Source organism: Equus quagga, chromosome 15 (assembly GCF_021613505.1).
Source record: "Equus quagga isolate Etosha38 chromosome 15, UCLA_HA_Equagga_1.0, whole genome shotgun sequence".
NCBI classification, from domain to species: Eukaryota; Metazoa; Chordata; class Mammalia; order Perissodactyla; family Equidae; genus Equus; species Equus quagga.
The window spans coordinates 93,633,612-93,646,901 of NC_060281.1; the positions used below are offsets into that span (position 1 = coordinate 93,633,612).

The 13,290-nt window shown below is 46.1% G+C and overlaps 1 long non-coding RNA gene across 1 annotated transcript; it reads right to left on the reverse strand.

Annotated features, from left to right (window-relative positions):
* Window positions 1-11,834: 11,834 nt before the first annotated feature.
* LOC124226880 (uncharacterized) lies at window positions 11,835-13,212 on the reverse strand. The gene is made up of 2 exons (XR_006885392.1): window positions 12,869-13,212; window positions 11,835-12,397 (listed from the first exon to the last, which is right to left on the reverse strand). It is a non-coding gene; the product is annotated as an uncharacterized LOC124226880 (long non-coding RNA).
* Between the last annotated feature and the right edge of the window lie 78 nt (window positions 13,213-13,290).

The following is a 13,290-nucleotide window of genomic DNA, read 5'->3' on the forward strand; positions in this document are numbered from 1 at the left end:
CCAAAATATCTCTCATTGCACATTCTCTTTTTTTAATTTAACTTAATTTTTAAAAAATTGTGGGGACAGGCCCCGTGGCATAGTGGTTAAGTTCGCACGCTCCACTTTGGTGGGCTGGGGTTCGTGTGTTCGTATCCCCGTTCAGACCTGGCACTGTTCATCAAGGCATGCTGTGGAGGCGTCCCACGTAAAATAGAGGGAGATTGGCACAGATGTTAGCTCAGGGCCAATCTCCCTCACAAAAAGAAAAAAAATTGTGGTAAAATACACATATAAATTTACCATCCTAACCATTTTTAAGTGTACAATTCAGTGGCATTAAGTACATTCATATTGTTGTGCAACCATCACCATCCACCTCCAGAACTTTTTCATCCTCTCAAACAGAAATTCTGTCCCCATTACACAACAGCTCCTGTGTCCCTCCCCAGCCCCTGGCAGCCTCCATTCTATTTTCTGTCTCTATGAATCTGACTATTTTAGGTACCTCGTGTAAGTGGAATCACACAGTATTTGTCTTTTTGTGACTGACTGGTTTCACTTAACATAATGTCCTCCAGGTTCATCCTACTGTGGCATGTTTCAGAATTTCCTTCCTTTTTAAGACTGAATAATATTCCAATGTATGGATAGAACACATTTTATTTATCTATTCCTCTGCCAATGGACCTTGGGTTGCTTCTACCTTTTGGCTATTGCAATAAAGCTGCTATGCACACGGGTGGACACACACAGGCTCTTCTTACAGCAGGATGTTGGCGCTCCCCCTGGTGAAATGTTGGGTCTCTATTCCCTCCCCTGGGACCTGGGAAGGCCATGACAAGAATGATGCTACATGACTTCCAGGCTAGGTCTTAAAGGGCAATATAGCTTCCTCCTGGTCCGCTTCAGCAGCTCCCTCTCGGTGCCCAGGCACCAGGTAATGAGCAAGCTCTGATCGGATGGAGAAGCCACATGTGGATATTCCAGCCGACAGCCAGCATCAACTACCAGAGATAGAAGGAGGGAGTTCTCAAGCTGACCCCCACCCCCGTGACAACATGCCAGGCCTTGGGCAGGAACTGGCCGCTGAGACTGGTCGACTCTAGGACTGGAGGGAGAGTAATAAAATGATGCTTGTTTCAGGCCCCTGAGGTTTGAGGTGTTTGCTATGCAGGGTAGATAAACAGATTCCATTTCTATAAAGTTTAAAAGTAGGCAAAACTAAGCCATATTGTGTAGGAATGCATGTACAGTGGTAAAACTATCAAGAAGAACAAAGGAATGATTACCATGAAAGTGAGGACAGCCTTTATCCTGGAGAGAGGTGAGTGGACAGGATACAAGGAGATCCTGAGGTGAAACCTGGGGAGTGACAACATGAACATTTCTTTATAAGAATTTGTGAAGCTGTTAGTTTATGTTGAATGTTATCTCTCACAGTAAAAAAGCATTTTTTCCCAAAGAAAGTAGAAGAATGTAGGTAACATGCTCCGGGCTCGGATGATGTGGGGCGAGCATCTGCCAGCAGCCCCCACCGTGCATCATACAGAGCAGCCTGGCCTTGGGCAGGACCCCCGCTTCCCACAGCCACCCTCCCATGCAGAGCCCAAGCTCCAGGAGCAGCAGGCCAGTGTGACCACCAGAGAAATCCACACCAGCCGCCAGGAAAACTGCACAGCCAACAGGAAGTCCCACATGGCAGCCAGCTAATGAGAGAAGAGAGGCCAGTGTTAGAAACCTTGACAACATGAAATAATAGTAAAGCCCCGGTAAGTGCTACTCTACTCTCTGTCTGTAGGAATTTGCCTGTTTTGGACATTTCATAAGAGTGGTGTCATACAATATGTGGCCTTTTGTGTCTGGCTTCTTCTACTTAGCGTAATGTTTTCTAGGTTCATCCACATTGTAGCCTGTGTCAGCACTTTAATCCTTTTTAAGGCTGAATAGTATTCCATTGTAAGGATATGCCACATTTTGTATATCCATTCATCAGTCGATGGACATTTGGTTTGTTTCCACTTTTTGGCTATTTTGAACAAAGCTGCTATGAACAATTGTGTACAAGTTTCTGTGTGGACATAGGGTCCATTTCTTTTGAATAACTAGAGGAGGAATTGCTGGGTCATGTGGTAATGCTCTTTTTAACTTTTTGAGGAGCTGCTAAACCTTTCCATAGCAGCTGCACCAGTTTGCATTCCCACTAGCAATGTCTGAGGGTTCCAATTTCTCCACATCCTCACCAACACTTGCTAGTGTTGATTTTCTTTTTGATTACATCCATCCTAGTGAAGTGGAGTCTCATGGTTTTGATTTGCATTTCCCTAATGACCAATGATGTTTAGCATCTTTCCGTGTGCTTATTGGCCATTGTATATCTTCTTTGGAGAACTGTCTATTCAAGTCTCTTGCCTATTTTTTAACTGAGTTACTTTTTTTTAGTTGAGTCATAAGAGTTCTTCATGTATTCTGTATACTCAACCCTTACCAGATATATGACTTACAAACATTTTCTCCCATTCTGCGAGTTGTCTTTTCACTTATTGATAAAGGCCTTTGGTGCACAAAAGTTTTTAATTTTGGTGAAATACAATTTATCTATTTTTTCTTTGATTGCTTGTGCTTTTGGTGTCATATCTAAGGAATTGCTGTCTAATCTAAAGTCATGCAGATTTTCACCTATGTTTTCTTCTAGAATTTTTACAGTTTTAGCTCTTACATTTGGGTATTTAGTCCACTTTAATTTCTTTTTTTTTAAGTACTTTGCATTTTTTTCTTTTTTTGAAGACTGGCACCTGCGCTAACACCTGTTGCCAATTTTTTTTTTCTTCTCCCCAAAGCCACCTGGTACATAGTTGTATATTCTAGCTGTGAGCGCCTCTGGTTGTGTTATGTGGGATGCCACCTCAGCATGGCCTCATGAGCGGTGCCATGTCCACACCCAGGATCCTAACCCTGGGCCACCAAAGCGGAGTGCGCAAATCCAACCACTCGGCCATGAGGCCGGCCCCCAAGTTAATTTCATATATAGTAGAAGTAGGGGTCCAAGTTCATTCCTTGTTATGTGAATATCCAATTTTCCCAGTGCCATTCTTTGAAGAGACTGTTCTTTCCCCACCGAATGGTCTTGGCAGCCTTGTCAAAAATCAATTGACTGTAAATGTATGGATTTATTTTTGGACCTTCAATTCTATTCCATTGGTCTTTATGTCTATCCTCATGCCAGCGCCACACAGTGTTGATCAGTGTAGTTTTGTATTACGTTTTGAAATCAGAAAGCGTGAGTCTTTTAACATTGTTCCTGCTGCTTTAGCTCTTCTGTCTCCTTTGCAAATCTGTATCCCAGCAATAGGGATTTCAGAATCAGCTTGTCCATTTCTTTAACAAGACAGTTAGAATTTGGATAGGGAGTGCATTAAATCCGAATGTCAATCGGGGAGCATTCCCATCTTGATAGTAAGTCTTCTGGTCCGTTTTCTTTTAATGTTTTGTAGTTTTCAATATACAAGACTTGCACTTCTTTGGTTAAATTCATTCCTAAGTTCTTTATTCTTTTTATGCTATTATAAATGGAATTGTTTTCTTAATTTCATTTTCAGGTTGCTCATTGCTAGTGTATAGAAGTAAAACTTATTTTGTATATTGATCTTGTATCCTGCAACTTTACTGAACTCATTTATTAGCTCTAATAGTTTTTTGTAGATTCTTTAGGGTGTTCTATATACAACGTTATGTCATCTGCAAATAGAGGTAGTTTTACTTCTTTCTTTCCGATTTTTCTTTTTCCTTGTCTAAGTGCCCTGCCTAGAACCCCTCGTATAACGTTAAATAGAAACAGTGAGAGTGGATGTCTTTGTCCTGTTCCTGATCTTACGGGAAAAGTTGTTCAGTCTTTCACCATTAAGTATGTCAGCTGTGGGTTTTTCATAGATGCCCTTTATCAGATTGAGAAAGTCCCTTTCTTTTCCTAGTTTGTGGCATGTTTTTATCGTGCTAGGGTGTTTGACTTTGTCAGATGCTTTTTCTGTCTATTGAGATGATTGCATGTTTTTCCCTTTTGTTGTATTAATATAGTATATTACATTGATTGATTTTTTTTTTTTGAGGAAGATTAGCCCTGAGCTAACATCTGGGCCCATCTTCCTCTACTTTATATGTGGGCCGCCTGTCACAGCATGGCTTGACAAGTGGTGTGCAGGACCGCACCTGGGATCTAAACTGGCGAACCCTGGGCCACTGAAGTGGAACATACAAACTTAATTGCTATGCCACTGGGCTGGCCTATGATTGATTTGTCTATGTTAAGCCAACCTTGAATTCCTAGGATAAATCCAACCACTTGGTTGTGGCATGTAATTTCTTTCAATATGCTGCTGGAGTTTGTTTGCTGGCATTTTGATGATGATTTTTGCATCTACATTCATGACAGATATTGATCTGCATTTTTCTTTTGATGGCCTTGTGTGTCTTTGGTATCAGGGTAACACTAGCTTCATGGAATGAATTAGGAAGTGTCCCCTCTTCTATTTTTTGGAATTGTTTGAGAAGGATTGGTGTTAATTCTTCTTTAAACATTTGGTAGAATTCACCAGTAAAACTATCAGGTCCTGGGCTTTTATTTGTTGACATTTTTTATTACTAACTCAAAATTCATCGTATTTGGGAAGATTTCAGCCTTTATTTTTTCCTGGAAATCAGCCCTTTTTCTTGAATAAGTTTTCCTCAGGTTGCTGCAAGCCTTTGGTTAATTTCCAGAGTTCCAAAAAAGTTGATCCTGACAGTTTTTGCCCAAGTTTTCATTGCTTTTATAGGGGGTGGAATGTGGAGTTCCTTACTCCTCCATTTTGCTGACATCTCTCCTTAGGTGGGTTTCTGATAAAGCAGACAAAGCATCTCAATGGATAAGAGATTTACTTAGCTGTAAAGGTAGGCATTGGGATGATATTTCTCAAACTTTAGTACACACAAGAATTAACTAGGGGTGGTGATTATAAATGCATAGTCCTAGGTCCCACCACAAATGCCGATACTTTTGTCTGTGGCCTGGGAATCTGCATTTTAGGGAGGTGCTCTGTGGGCCCTGTTGGGGAGCACTGGATTGGAAGAGCTAACAGTAATAACAAACAAGCTGGGAGGTTGAGAGGAAGAGAGTGTAAATGTGTAAATGTGTTCACTTCACATTTTTCATGGAACAGAACCAAGAGAAACTGTCTACAGTTGAGAAATGAAGACACGAGGTGTACACTTTAGAGTTACAGCAGTAACCACAGTAAGAACTGGAAACAGAAATGGTGCAGCCTCCAGGGAGGGGCTGGAGTGAGACCAGGCAAATCTTACTTTTTTTCTTTATACTTGAACTTTCTTACACGCATCTGTTATCTTTATAATAAAACAAACAAAGAAAAGTGATGGAGAAGTCAGCAGGACGGGGCTACTGGCCAACAACCCTGCCTTGCCTCTCAGTGCTCTGCCAGCCCAGCCCTGCCTACCACCCATCGGCCAGCGCCTGTGGCTACACCGTGCGACCTGGCACCTTGAGAAGGGCGCCAGTGGAGCAGGGCTCCTCTCCTTTAGCACAGACCATGTCCTCGCCACCTCCCTCCCGAGAAGCAGGCACTGGCTGCCGACTGCCAACAAGATGAGGAGGACGCTGCAATCCAAGCAAGCCAAGAGTAGCAACACGGAGTCACAGAGGCTGCAAGGGACCTTCCCAAGGTCACAGAGTGACCCGGTCCTTCCCAGAACTGGTAGTCTTTGGGGCTTAAAAATGCAAGGACAAAATCAAAAACAAACGTTGCTTGGAAGCCGGCCGTGGCCAGTTGGCTTAGCTCACACCATGGATTCCCCAGCCAACTGTCTCAGAGGTCTGGGCAACGGGCCGCCCGACAGGATGTCCTGGGGAACCAAGTGGGGATGGGTACTCCTGGAGGAAGAGGCGATGACAGCTGTGCCCCTGGACAGTGGAGGGATGCGGCTCCCTCTGACCCCCCTGCTGTCAGGGCTGTTTTGGGGGTGAAGGCTGTCTAGACTGTCTGGCCCAAAGCCCTCTTGTCCAAAGCAAATGCCAGAGACTTCTCGTCCTGTCCATGGGGAGGCGTTTCTCCCTTCCCAGACGTGCTGTGCCAGCCTGGGAGGTGCCCCCAAACAGAAAAGTCAGAAAAGCTCATCTTCTCCGCGGAGCCCAGGGTAGGGACAGGGAGGGAGGGATCAGTGGGAGGTGTGACCAGGACCTGAGCTTTCTGACACCCCCCAGCCAGGGTGACACTGTGCTCTTAAGAGCTGAGTGATGGGCTTGGGGATACGGGGAGTTTTCTCATGGTGCCTCGAGCGGCCAGGGAGGGCTGCTGTGGCAGGCAGCCTTCTCAGAAGAAACAGCAGGCGGCTGGGCCAGCCGTGGACACGGGAAGGTGGAGGAGTGTCCCTGCCTACTCTAACAGGCAGGGCGGTGCCGTGACAGACACGACATGCCCGGCACTCAGGCCAACCTTGCCTCTTGCTCTACAGGCCTCCTGAAATGAGCTCAAGGGGCCCAGGGAACCCCACAGGCAACAGCAGATATGACCCCAGTTAGAGGCCCCTGCCAACTCACAGTCCACAAGGCAAACACTGTGCTGTGTGAAAAGAATCCATGTCTTCGTTGCGGGCAGTCCTTCTGCGCTCACCCCTGGCACTGCGAGCAGTGAGAACCAGCTCCGCTCGTCCTCGGTTCAGGGCCAGGTGTGGTCGGCATCTCCCACTTTCCTCTTCTCTACATACCTGCCACATGAGCTAAGTGTGTCCTACGTGTCGTCAGCACGGTGCCAAAACCCATCAGAGCTAATCAGCCAGTGATGTAATGATGACAGCAGCAGCAAACGCACTCACTTGGCACCTGCTGTGCGCCAGGTGCTGTTCAGAGGAATGCACACATACGACTCTCTGATTCTGCTCCCAATTCCCCTGGGTGGGTTTTTTTCCCCACCACCAAGCAATTCTCCAACACCAGCTGGATGTCTTACAATTTAACTCAAGTCTGACACTCTCCACCTGGAGAGACTGTGGGAGTCCACAGGTTGAGGGCTCAGTCCCACAAGACTGTCTCCATTTCAGACGTCAAGTCACAAGTCCAGGTTGTCACCTGTGCTTCTGACCAACTGGCTGTAGATCAGAAGTGCCAACGATCCCCTCCTTGGGTTCGATTAATTTGCTGAAACAGCTCACAGAGCTCAGAAAAACAGTTTACTCACTAGATTACCAGTTTATTATAAAAGGATGTAACTCAGGAACAGCCAGATGGAAGCCATGCGTAGGACAAGGTCAAGAAAGACGTGGAGCTTCCATGCTCTCTGGGAGCACATCACTCTCCCCAAATCTCCACATGCTCACTGACCCAGAAGCTCTCCAAACCCCATCCTTTCAGGTTTTTATAGAGGCTTCATTACGCAGGCGTGACTGATTAAATCATTGGCCTGGCCACTGGTGACGGAACTCCATCTCCCGTCCCTCTCCCCTCCCTGGAGGTCCGGGCGGGACGGAAAGGTCCAACCCTCTAATCATGGTTGGTTCTTTCAGCAACCAGGCTCCATCCTTAGGTGCTTTTCAAGAGCCACCTCACTAAAATAACAAAAGACATTTACTGCTCTCATCACTTAGGAAACTCCAAGAGTTTTGGGAGCTCTGTGCCAGGAACAGGACGAAGACCAAATATATGCAGGCTTGTGCCACATAACGACATTTTGGTCAAAGACAGACCACATATATGATGTGGTCCCATAAGATTATAATGGAGCTGAAAAATTCCTATCACCTAGTGACATCGTAACCATTGTAACACTGCAGCGCACACATTGTTCACCTGTTTGCGGTGATGCTAGTGTAAACAAACCTACTGTGCTGCCAGTCACTTTTAAAAGCATAGCACATACTACTATGTACACTATGTAATACTTGATAATAAGTGACTGTGTTATGGGTTTATGTGTTTACTATACGATAATTGTTATCATTATTTTAGAGAGCACTCTTTCTACAGTGCTCATTAAAAACAGTTTACTATAAAACAGTTTGCTTTACTGTGCTGGCAGCAGCCTCAGACATCTTGTGTTTACTGCGTCTCTTAATTGTATCATTTCTCTTGGGCTTGATTTAATCTCATGTTGTTTTGTTCATCACAGCCCCTAAGCATACAAAAACCATGGCTAATGTTGCCAGTAAGAGGCCACATTGAGTGATTGACCTGGAAATGAAATTAAAAGTCATTAACGACTACAAAGGTGGAAAATCAGTGATGGTAATTGCTCACCAGTCAGGCATGTCCCATTCCACCGCAGCTGCGATCCTGAAGAACAGGAACAAAGTGATGGAAGCTGTTAAAGGATCTGCTTCATTGAAGGCAACAAGAATAACAAAAATTAGAGAGGGGCCTATATCAGCTGTGGACAAATTTCTCATGACCTGGATTGAAGACCAGATAGAGACGTGGATCCCTCTCAGCACCATGATGATCACAGCCAAAGCAAAAAGTTTGCTGTGACGTTGAAAGAAAAGGCTGGACCTGACTACGACGTTGAATTTACTGCCAGCTCTGGGTGGTTTAAACAATTCAAGAATCATCATTCATCACATAATGTGAAAGTGAGGGGTGAGTCTGTGAGTGCTGATATGAAGGCAGCTGAAGAATTTTTGGAAACTCTAGAAAAGCTGATTGTGGCGAAAAATTACTTGCCAGAGCAAATATTCACTATGGATGAAACCTCCCTATTTTAGAAATGGCTGTCTGAAAGGACTTTCATCCATAAGGAGGCCAAGTCAATGCCGGCCTTTAAGGCTTTTAAGGACAGTCTTACTTGGGGGTAATGTTGCAGGCTACAAATTGAAACCCTTTATGATCTGGCCCAGTGAGAACCCCAGGCCTTCAAGCACACTGATAAGTACACACTGGCAGTGTACTACAGCAGTGAGAAGTCATGGATGACTCAGCTCCTCTTCCAAGATGCCCTCCTGAATTGCTATACCAGCAAAATGGAGAACTGCTGTTTGGGGAAAAGCATGCCTTTCAAGATTTTCGCTTATTGTTGATAATGTCCCCAGACATCCTCCTTTTATTGGTGATCTTTATCTCAGTATCGAAGTGGCGTTTCTCCCTCCAAATACCACTTCTTTGATCCAACCAATGGATCAAGGAGTTATAACATCTTTTAAGACCTGCTACCTGAGTAGGACCTTTGCCCAGGCTATTGTTGCAACTGAATGAAACTGGCAAACAGCCATTGATGATTAAGTATCTAGGTACTGAAGTTTTTTCCTGTTTTCAATTACTGATTGTAGCTTTCAGCTGTTTAACTCGCCCATCATTAACTGTGCTGCTTAGGCAACATGCTGTCTGACTCCCACTAGGCTCCTACAGATAACATCTCCCTGCAGCCTGGGTCACCATGGTAATGGGTGTGTGAGCTGTTTTTCAGGAATTAGAACCCCTTTGTCCAGTTCGGGCCTGTTGAGACCACCAACTCATCAACTGGGCAGGTGGAGATGTCCGATAGGTGACCCTTTTTTAAAAAAAAATCTGTTATTTATTTTTTGAGGCAGATTAGCCCTGAGCTAACATCTGCTGCCAGTCCTCCTCTTTTTGTTGCAGAAGACTGGGCCTGAGCTAACATCCGTGCCCATCTTCCTCTACTTTATATGTGGGACTCCTACCACAGCATGGCTTGCCAAGTGGTGCCATGTCCCCACGCGGGATCCGAACCAGCGAACCCTGGGCCGCCGAAGCAGAATGTGAACACTTAACTGCTACGCCACCAATACGTGACCTTTTGATGTCAAGAGGATAAAAACTCCACCCTCAGATCATGCTAACACTGCCACTTTGTGTACATGCGTCCTATGAAGAGGCATGGAATCTGACTACACTTGTGCAGGTCATCAATGACCTCACCCCTCCTCACCTCCAATCACCTCTCCCACATTTCAGACCACCTTTCCCCCATTCCATAAATATCCCTGAGTCCCTATTTGCAGGGAAGCAAATTTGAGCCTCATGCTCTCCCTTCCTCACGCAGCTGCCTAATGAGTAAACCCTCTCTCTGCTGCAATCTCGGTGTCTCGGTGTTTGGCTTTCTGGGCGGTGGGCAAAAACGAACCTGGTTCAGTAACATGAGGAAGACACTGATGCAGTTCTGGAAGGATTACAACAGCTACGACTACATCAAGAAGCTTGCTTGGGCTTGGAGTCATGTCACCAAGGAGTGTGTGAATGGCACATGGAGGAAGACACTCAGGAGGTTCGTATATGACTCCAAAGGATTTGCCAAGGATGAGGAGGCTGCCAAAGTCAACAAGGCCGTGGCTGAGACGGCAAACAACTTTAACCTGGGTGAGAACGACGTTGAGAAGCTCCTGGAGGTGGTTCCTAAGGAACTGACGGACGACGAGTTGTTGGAACCGGACAGGAATGCACAGCTAAAAAAGAGGCAAGAGAAAAGGAAACCGCAAGACAAGAAAAGGAACCCCCAAGAAAATTCAGTGAGGGGTTCAGCAGAAGCTTTTGCTCGACATGCCTCTTAAAAGGTTTGAAAACATGCACCCCAACACTGAAAGGTTTTCATTAATAGAGAGGAATGTGCATGGTGTGTTATCTGCTTACAAGCAAATCTATGATAAAAAAAAGAAACAAACCAAGCAAACCGCCATAGTCATATTTCTGAAAGAGTGACACTCCTCAAGAAGCGTCTCAGGCAGGCCCTCTAGGAGGTGTTCCAGGAGGAGGCACTGTGACCATAGGAGACGACAGTCCACGTGTGATATTGCCCCTGAAGACCTTGGCAAGTGGGACAAGATGTGGAGATGGAAGACAGTGATACTGAGGATCCTGACCCTGTGCAGGTCTACGCTAATGTGTGCATTAGTCTTACTTTTTAACAAAAAAGTTTAAGAAGTAAAAGAATAAAATAAAAAAATTTAAAAAGCTTATAGAATAAGGATACAAGGAAAAGTTTTGTACAGCTGTACAATGTGTTTGCATTTTAAGCTGTCTTATCACAAAAGAGTCAAAAAGTTAAAAAATTAAAGTTTATAAAGTAAAAAAGGTACAGTAAGCTAAGGTTAGTTTATTATTAAAGAAAGAAAAATCTTTTTTTATAAATTTAGTGTAGCCTAAGTGTACAGTTTATAACGTCTGCGGCAGTGTCCAGGAACATCCGAGGCCTTTGCTCACTCATCACCCACTCACTCACCCAGAGCAGCTTCTAGACCTGCAAGCTCCATTCACGGTAAGCGCCCCATACAGATGTGCCATTTTTTATCTTTTATACCATATTTTTACTGTGCTATTTCTGTTTTGATATGTCTAAATATACAAATACTGTTGTGTCACAGTTGCCTCCAGTACTCAGGACAGTGACATGCTGCACAGCTTTGCAGCCGAGGAGCACCAGGCTAACCACAGAGCCTCGGTGTGCAGCCGGCTACCAGCTAGGTTCGTAAGTACACTCTACGAAGTTCACACAACAAGGAAATCGCCTGATGACGCAGCTTTCTGAGAATATATCCCCATTGTTGAGCACAGGTGACTGAATTTCTTATCATAACTCATAATATCACAGATTCTAATCTTCGAGCTCAGCCACCAGAACACCCACTGTCTAGAGGATGACACGGACTTGTCACGGGGCTAGGGAGTGGCAGAGTCAGGATCAGAATCAGGATCTTACCGGGCAGTCGCTCAAGTCAGGGCTCGTGGCCAGTTGCTACTCTGCCCTCCACTAGTCCACAAGGACGTGACTGGTCATCTCTGTAGACACAGGGACCAGCAAAGGGCCAGACACTTAACCCTAGTCTTTGCTGAGCCAAAGAATGAAAATGAGTACCCACAAACCTCCAGTATATAGACTGTTTTTATAACTGCATGAGATATGAGTGAAACCAATAGAAAATTATCAACATGTCCTCAGGAGTCACAATAAAATGAATGGCAACAAGTGCTTGAATCAGCGTGACCAACTACAACCTTCGTATCGTGATAACTGGAGATCCAATTAAAAATGTGAGAACTTAGTACAAGTCTGGTACGGACACGTTTTCGTCCCTGTTGGGTAAGTACCTAGGAGTGGGAGTACTGGGTTGAAGGGTAAGTGTATGGCAACTTTAGAAGAAACCACCAAAATGCTTCCAAATTGGTTGTACCATTTTGCCCTCTTGTCTGCAACGGATGAGAATTTCAGCAGCTCTGCAACCTTGGTGCTTGCCGACGTCAGCCTTCTTTGGCCACTCGAGTGGACGGACAATGGTGTGGCCGTGTCTCACTGTGGCTTTGTGTTTCCCTCATGAAGATGATGGTCGAGCATCCTTCTTGTACTTATTTGCCATCTGTGTATCTCCTTCTGGGAAGCTTCTGTTGTTTGCAGTTTTATTACACGGTTGAATGAGTTCTTTACCTGTTCTGGATAGAAGTCCTTTATCAGATATGTGTTTTCATAACCTCTCAGTCTGGGGCTTGCCTTTCGTTTTCTTAATGGAGTCTCCCAGAAAATTAATTTTCTTCAGGTTTGAGGTGCAATTTACACAGCATTCACCCTCTTTAGGTGTAGAGGTCTCTGAATTCTACCACCCAATCAAGATATGGAATATCGCCATCTCTGTCCCCACATTCCCCCACGCTCTCTTCTCCTCTGGCAGGTCTGGTTCTGCAGCTCTTTAGCAAGCTCTGGGTGCTTTTATGTTGCGAATTCTCTTTACCGTGTGGGATGCGAAACGCATCTGGGTCATCTTTGCACCGTGACTCATAAATTCCAGGGTAACAGGAAAAGGCCCATTAAACATCCCGTTACACACAGCTCTAATAAAACCGGTAATAATAACACCAAAACGCTCATCTAGCGCTTGCCAGGGACCACTCTCATTCTCCACTTACGCTAACTCATGTGACCTCACGTGCAGCCCGCCCCGGGAGGCACGATCACGATCACTGCCCGCCTTCCGGCTGCGGCACTGAGGCCCAGAAGAGGTGGACCGCCTCCGCCCTCGGGGCCGCCTGCCGCGGAGGACAGGCCGGGGAGACGCGGCCCGCAGAGCCGTGCGCTCGGCCGCCACTCAAGACGAACAGGGTCCGCCCGTGGCCGGGAGGGAGGCGCGGGCCCACGGCCCGGCGCCCGGCGCCCGCTCACCCCCGGCCGGTCCGGGGCACCCAGCGTGGGCGCTCGGGAGGCCGGCGCGCAGGCCGGCAGAGGGAGCCGGGCCCACGCGCCCCGCCCGCAACCCGCGCCGCCGCCCCAGGGACCGAGGCGCGCGGGCCGTGGGCCCGCGCCTCCCTCCCGGCCACGGGCGGACCCTGTT